This window comes from Mustela nigripes, chromosome 3 (assembly GCF_022355385.1).
Source record: "Mustela nigripes isolate SB6536 chromosome 3, MUSNIG.SB6536, whole genome shotgun sequence".
In the NCBI taxonomy this organism is placed as follows: Eukaryota; Metazoa; Chordata; class Mammalia; order Carnivora; family Mustelidae; genus Mustela; species Mustela nigripes.
The window spans coordinates 186,139,846-186,146,504 of record NC_081559.1 but is presented as its reverse complement, the minus strand read 5'-3'; the positions used below and the strand labels follow the sequence as shown (position 1 = coordinate 186,146,504).

At 41.9% G+C, this 6,659-nt stretch overlaps 1 pseudogene; it reads right to left on the bottom strand.

Moving 5' to 3' along the window:
• Positions 1 to 3,794: 3,794 nt before the first annotated feature.
• LOC132014596 (3-hydroxyacyl-CoA dehydrogenase type-2-like) lies at positions 3,795 to 5,410 on the bottom strand (annotated as a pseudogene).
• Between the last annotated feature and the right edge of the window lie 1,249 nt (positions 5,411 to 6,659).

Below are 6,659 nucleotides of genomic sequence, written 5' to 3'. Positions count from 1 at the left end.
TTATTATAAGTGCCATAAGAAACCATTGTGGTTTTACCCTGTAGTGATGTAAAATGAAGTGTCATCATTTGATTTCTGTTAGAGAATCTTCTTCTATGAGTGTTTTATAAGTGTTCCATTCTCATTTACCTCCTCACATTATTATTAAACTTGACATTTTAATTCACTTATCAAGTCTTATTGTGAGTAAAAATATAATCTTATTTTAATAATTATAAACCAATATAATCATGAAAGTAATACATAACCATTGGAGAAACATCTGCAAAATGAAAAGTGTACCAGGAAAAAAAATATATTTAGCTTTTGGAAACATTTATGTGTGTGTGTGTGTGTGTGTGTGTGTGTGTGTGTGTGTATTTAGCTCACGTAATATTTTAAACTTCTAGATTATCTCAGTGTCTTAGCCGCCTTGAACCAGCAGAGTTAACTTACAAGTCATTTTCTAAGCTAACTGATCTACTAACATTTAGTGATTTACAAAGTTTTCCTGTGGCATCTATTCATTGGGTGACAGCACTAATAGGTATGGCATGTAAGCAGCAGGTGTCAGAGACACCTGAGGCTTTTGGCCCAAACCCAGTTGATTTCAGGTCACACATCTGCTCTTCCTTCCTCTGAGAGACACCCACTGGGAAGGCTCTTCCGGCCCGGCAGTCCCAGGGGCAGGTGGCAATTTGCTACCCCGCCCCCTCCCTTCAAGGAGTGCATCTGGGAAGAAACTCACCAGTGGAAAGTAAACTTGAACAAAGAAAGCAAGAGGAAATTCAGTGGAGGTACCCAGAGGCCTGTATGATAGGAAGCAGGAAATAGATATTTTTTTCTTGGTCTTTCTATGAAATAAAGGTCTATTGTGTACTTAAGGATTGCTGTTTAAGTCAGTGGAGTTAGATGCCTCTAAGATTGGGACGTGAGATCAGAGAAAGGCCTCTTTTATAGGTAGATACACCCTCATGTTATAATGACTGAGAACCACCAGTGGAAAAGGGACTGACATTCTCACAGTGAGATCTCTGGGGTCCACGTTTCTATTAATGAATATGGCATGGGAAACAGTTTAGGGGACATCTCTCTGGATGATCTTTCTTTGTCTGTATAGGGAAGACTTTTTAGGCCAGTGGAAGACTTTAGCGTTGAGATAACTTGGGAATCATGGAAGTGTAACTGACAATGACCAGACCTTGTGGTCAGGACTGTAGCATAATTATGAAGATCTTCTAGTTAACTACTCTTCTAAGGTGGGGTTAAGAGCCTGGGGGGCAGGCAGACCTGAACTAAAGCCAGCTTTGCCACTTAGTGGTTGCATGATCTTGGGCAAGTTAATTAACTCACCTTTTGTGCTTAGTATGATAATAGAAGGACACAGTCTGCATCTACCCCAGGGAAAAGGAATGAAGTCCTCAGAAATTAGCATGGTTCATGTAATCCCATTTAGGAGAGAGGAATCCAGAAGAGAGTAGGCAGGGACATTCCACAGGCTCCAGGGAGATGGGTTTTGTTGTTGTGAGAACAGAATGAATTCTTCAGTTGGGACAAAATACTCAGAACTCTAGTTACCATTCATTGTTATGATTAACTCTGTATCAGGCTACTTTCTTGTGACTGATTTAGTATTCTAGGTATTTTCACACAGGTAAAAGTGAGTGTCTGGAAAGTTGACTCAGGTAATCTGCCCACTGGATCACTTTGTGTAGGCTACATAATATGAAGAGTCTAAGTTTTCCTGTCTCTAATTTGGAAATTATATGGATTTTCTGAAGTTGCTGTAAGGATTAAATGGAACACAGTAGATGTTTCTTAAATTCAGCTTCTTTTCCTTATCAGTGGATTGATTCGTTCAATGTACAGTTCTAACAGACACTGTAACATGTGCCTAGGGATACAGCAATGAGCAGAAGGGATACAGTCCCTATATTGTTTCTTTCATGAAACATATTCTACAGGAAGATAAACTTTAAAAAGTTATTCAAGCTGGAATAGCCACTCTAGAAAACAATATAGAGGTTCCTCAAGATATTAAAAATGGAACTACCATATGACCAGCAGTTGTACTACAGGGTATTTACTCCAAAGATATAGATGTAGTAAAAAGAAGGGGCAGATGCACCCCAATGTTCATAACAGCAATGTCCACAATAGGCAAACTATGGACGGAGTTGAGATGCCCTTCAACGGATGAATGGATAAAGAAGTTGTAGTACATGTATACAATGAAATATTACTCAGCCATCTCAGAAATGATGCATTGATGTGTATGGAGCTGGAGGGTATTTAGGCTAAGTGAAATAAGTCAAGCATAGAAAGACAATTATCACGTGGTTTAACTCATCTGTGAAACATAAGGAATAGTGCAGAGGACCATAGGGGAAGGGAGGGAAAACTGAATGGGAAGAAATCAGAGAGGGAGACAAGCCATGAGAGACTCTGGACTCTGGGAAACAAATTAAGGGCTGCAGAAGGTTCCTCCAAAGCTACAGAAGGGAGGAGGATGGGGGTGGGGTAACTGGGTGATGGGCCTTAGGAGGGCATATGATCTGACGAGCACTGGGTGTTACATGCAACTAATGAATCATTGAACACTGGATTAAAAACTAGTGATGTACTGTATGTTGGCTAATTGAACTTAATAAAAAACAAAAATTTTCTCAGAAATATATTAACAGATAATTTTGAAAGTGCTATGAAAGAGAAAGGAACAGGTACATTGACAGATTCTATTTAGATTGGGGTTTGTGCAGAGGTGGTCAGGTAAACCATTCTCTAAAAAATAGTGATGCTTTAAGCTGATGCTTGAATGGTAACAGAAATTCACCAGATAAAAAGTTTTGTGAGTAGTGGAAAGAGCATTTCAAGAATGGAAGACAGCATGTTCAGAGATCCCAAAGTGGGAAAAGACTTATTGGCCAGAGTGGAAGCGAGCCAGGAGACAGGTGTCTATGTAAGCCTGGAGGTTTAAATTCCATTATCTTCTCAATTGTGTGCCATAAAATCTTTAAAGGTGTTCAGAGCCTAGAATTACAAAGCATTCCACCAAAGATGTCTTTCTCTTTCCCCATGCTTCCTCCCTGAAAAATAGTGAGTTGGCTTCTTGAGCCATGGAACTTGAGTTGCAAAGCTAATGTGATTGTATGTTCTAGTTTGTCCAGGACAGTCAGTCCTGGTGTCTGCACATTATCCCCAAGTAATTATTAACATCATGTCCTTTCATTCTGAACTTTGTCCTGTTTTGGGTGATTAATTATATGGCCATCTGACCCTTAACACATGGGATTTGGCCCCAGCCTGGGAGAACTCATTCCTTGTGTTTCTGATTGTCAGTATGAGTTTAGTGATTCTCCTTTTTGTGATATTTCCCTTGGAATTACATTGTACTTAAAACTTTGAGAATGATATCTGGTTAGACGGATTATGTGGTTGCCATAATCTTGTGTGGGGTTGATGATTTCTGCTGTTAGAAGGGTCCTGCAATATGGGAGAACCACCAATTGACCAGAATATTTAACTTTTCTATAGGAGAAGAGGAAATAATTTTTGAGTGCCTACCCTAAGCCAGCATTGATGCTGGATACTCCTTATACGGTTCTGTTCAACAGTGTATTTAGATCTGTGTTTCTTTTCTTTATACTTTTTTTTTTTTTTTTTTTTTGTGAGAAATAGAGATTTTACTAGGCAAAGAGAGTGACTGTTGGATAGAATTACAAAATGGCTACTGGACTTCCTACAAAGCTGTAGTGCAGTACTCTAGGGGAAGGAGGGGCAGAAGAACATTTTTTCTCTGTCCTCTCCCTTCAAGGCTACATGCTGGTGGCCCCTTCCAGCCACATGACCTCTCTGTTCATGGCTGGGTTCTTGATGATGGCCTAAATCAGATGAGCGGACACAACAGGGTCACCCAGTAGGCTGGGAGGCTGGTTAGCAGAAGGGTGCCAAATAGGCCTGGAGCAGAGGTCATCACTTAGAAGCCCATGGGATGGGCTTGATGCGGAGCCATGGGCAGTGTCATGCCCTCTATAACCCCCTTGGAAGCAGAATAAACAGCTTATTGAAACTGGCCCTGAAAGGCAGTCAGCGCTGGCAGTGTTGATGATGAACCCACACTGGCCTCCTTGGTCTGGTTCATTCTACCCCATTGCAATAGCCACCAGGTGGATCACATTACAGGTGCCTATAAGATTACATTGAGAACTTGCTGGAAGTCCTCCAAGGTCTGGACTTGATTCTTCTCGAAGTCGTATGTCTTAATGGCCACTGCAGTGCCTACATCCACGTGGCCAAACCTTTCTTTTGCTAGAGTCAGGGCTGCTTGTACATCCTTCTTGGAGGTCACGTCAGCTAGGGTGAAGGCATAGCTCTTCCCTTACTTCTTGGCTTGGGCCTCCCCATTGGAGTTGGGCAGGTCCAGAAGTACTGCAGTGGCCCCTTGCCCCTCCAGCTGCTCTGCCATGGCCAGGCCTGGACTGGAGCCTCCTCGGGTTGTTAGACCGACCAGGCCCTCATGTTCCTAAAGACCACAGCCATCTTTATTTATTTATTTATTTATTTAGTTTTTTAAAAGATTTTATTTATTTATTTGACAGAAATTACAAGTACACTGAGAGGCAGGCAGAGAGAGAGAGAGAAGGAAGCAGGCTCCCTGCTGAGCAGAGAGCCCGATGACCACAGCCATCTTTAAATCTGTGTTTCTAGACACGGTTTTTTCTCCTCTTGCTTGTAATTCTGGCTCTGACCCTTATTGACTAGGTGACTTCAGGCTAATCACTGACCTTGGTGGACCTCAATTTTCTCTTTTGGAGGAGGTTGTTTAAAATGGGAGTTCACATTTAATTGAGGTGTTCAGAGAGTGAGCTTCGAATGGACTGTAAGGAAAGCTGTAACTGTATTGTTTCTTTTATTGTCTGAAGAAAGAGGGCTTCCAGAATCGGCAGTGAGATCATGCCACTGAGACACCATTGCTGCCTCCAGTGTGCTGCTTTATAACCATGGGTACGAAACCCAAACCAGCTCTGCCCAGGAATCATGGCTGGGGTGGGGGCTTGACCACAGCCCACTAGCACCACTGGACTCTGGTTTAGCATTTGGGACTCAAAAGCTGGGCAAGAGTGAGAAGTGGTTTTTCTGCTGGCTGCTGTTTTTGCTTTGTCTTGTCTCTCTAGCACATGACAGGATCTGGCTGAGGTAGTGGTCAGAGGAGTATGAGGGGGGAAGTAACCTTTTCTCCCATTGGGGGAGATTTGTTCCATTGAAACATGAAGTGCAACTTCACACGGCTGGGCCCTAGCTGGCTGGCAAAGGGCAGTGTGTTAGCAAACAAAAGTTTTCTTGTGTTTTTGTCAATGAAAACTCAGTAAACCGCAGGGAGAGACTACAGTACCTTTCCCACTTCATTCACATGAATGATAATGAACTCCATTGTACAACGAGCCTTTGGGCATTATCGGATGCTGCTATTTCTGCTGGCCAGAATTTGCCAATCTCCCACATGACTCGGGGTCGGGTAGTCTCTTTCCCGGTGGGTGGTTCTGACAGCTTCACGTTCTGCAGCTTCTGAGCGCTGGCCTGGATACGCAGCCACTCAAAGGGAGCATGGCCGTGTGGGCCCCAAACCTTCTGACGCGGGAAGTAGTTCCAGGGGGCATTTCGATTACAATGGACTTTTCTTACGGGTTTAAAATATACAGGGGCTTTTTGGCAAATGAAATTTACACACACACACACACACCCATTCCTCAGTGATTAGAACTTACAGTGAAACAGAATTTATAAAAATAATTCTGTAGGGTGAAGGGAAAGTAGCGATATTTAAGTATGTACCATGCTACAGACCCTATGCTGGATACTTCCCAAATCCTCCTTACCAAATCCTCCAAGGTAGATGTTAGCATCCCTACTATATTGGCCAGCCACTTAGGTTCAGAGAGGTTAAACTATTGGCCCAAGATGATCACAAATAAAAAGAGTGGGTCAGGAAACTGGCACCAGTTGAATCAATCATTTGACACGCCTGGTGCGGTGGTAGGAATGTTGTAGACGTTTCTTCACTGACTTCTCACAGTAACTTTATTATTACCCTTATAGATGAAAAAAAAAAATCAGAGTTCCATGAGACATTGTCTCATGTAACAGCCAGCATTGGAAACATGTTTTTTTGTTTTGTTTTGTTTGTTTGTTTCTTCATATCACACTCTTATGTGATTGAGTCCACTTTTGGGAGCCAGAGGCCATTCATAAGCAAACAGGGTTATCTCAGGGTTGTGATCAGAGCAGGAGCTGGCCCAGGTTGATTTAGCGTAAGCTCTCCTAGCTATGTGAAAAACTGTGTTCCATCATTTCTCTGCTCCCTTAGCAAACTTTGAAGACCTATTGTGCATAAAGCATTGCAGAGGGCACTGATGATCAAAACAGTGATCTTAAAGCTTGTGTTACAAAAGATGATGGATGTATATTCACTATACTGAGGCAGTAAACAAAGTAGGGTGGTTTTGAGAGCATTTCAGAAATAAAGAATTGCTGGTTAATGGAAATATAATCGACAATATCCTCTGTACTCTCCGAGCATTTCAGTAATTTGTGTGTAAATCTATATTCTTGGAAAAATGTTTTTTTCTTATCAATAATAGGTCAATTTCCAAATACAGGGTATAGAACTTAAAATTAGAAGC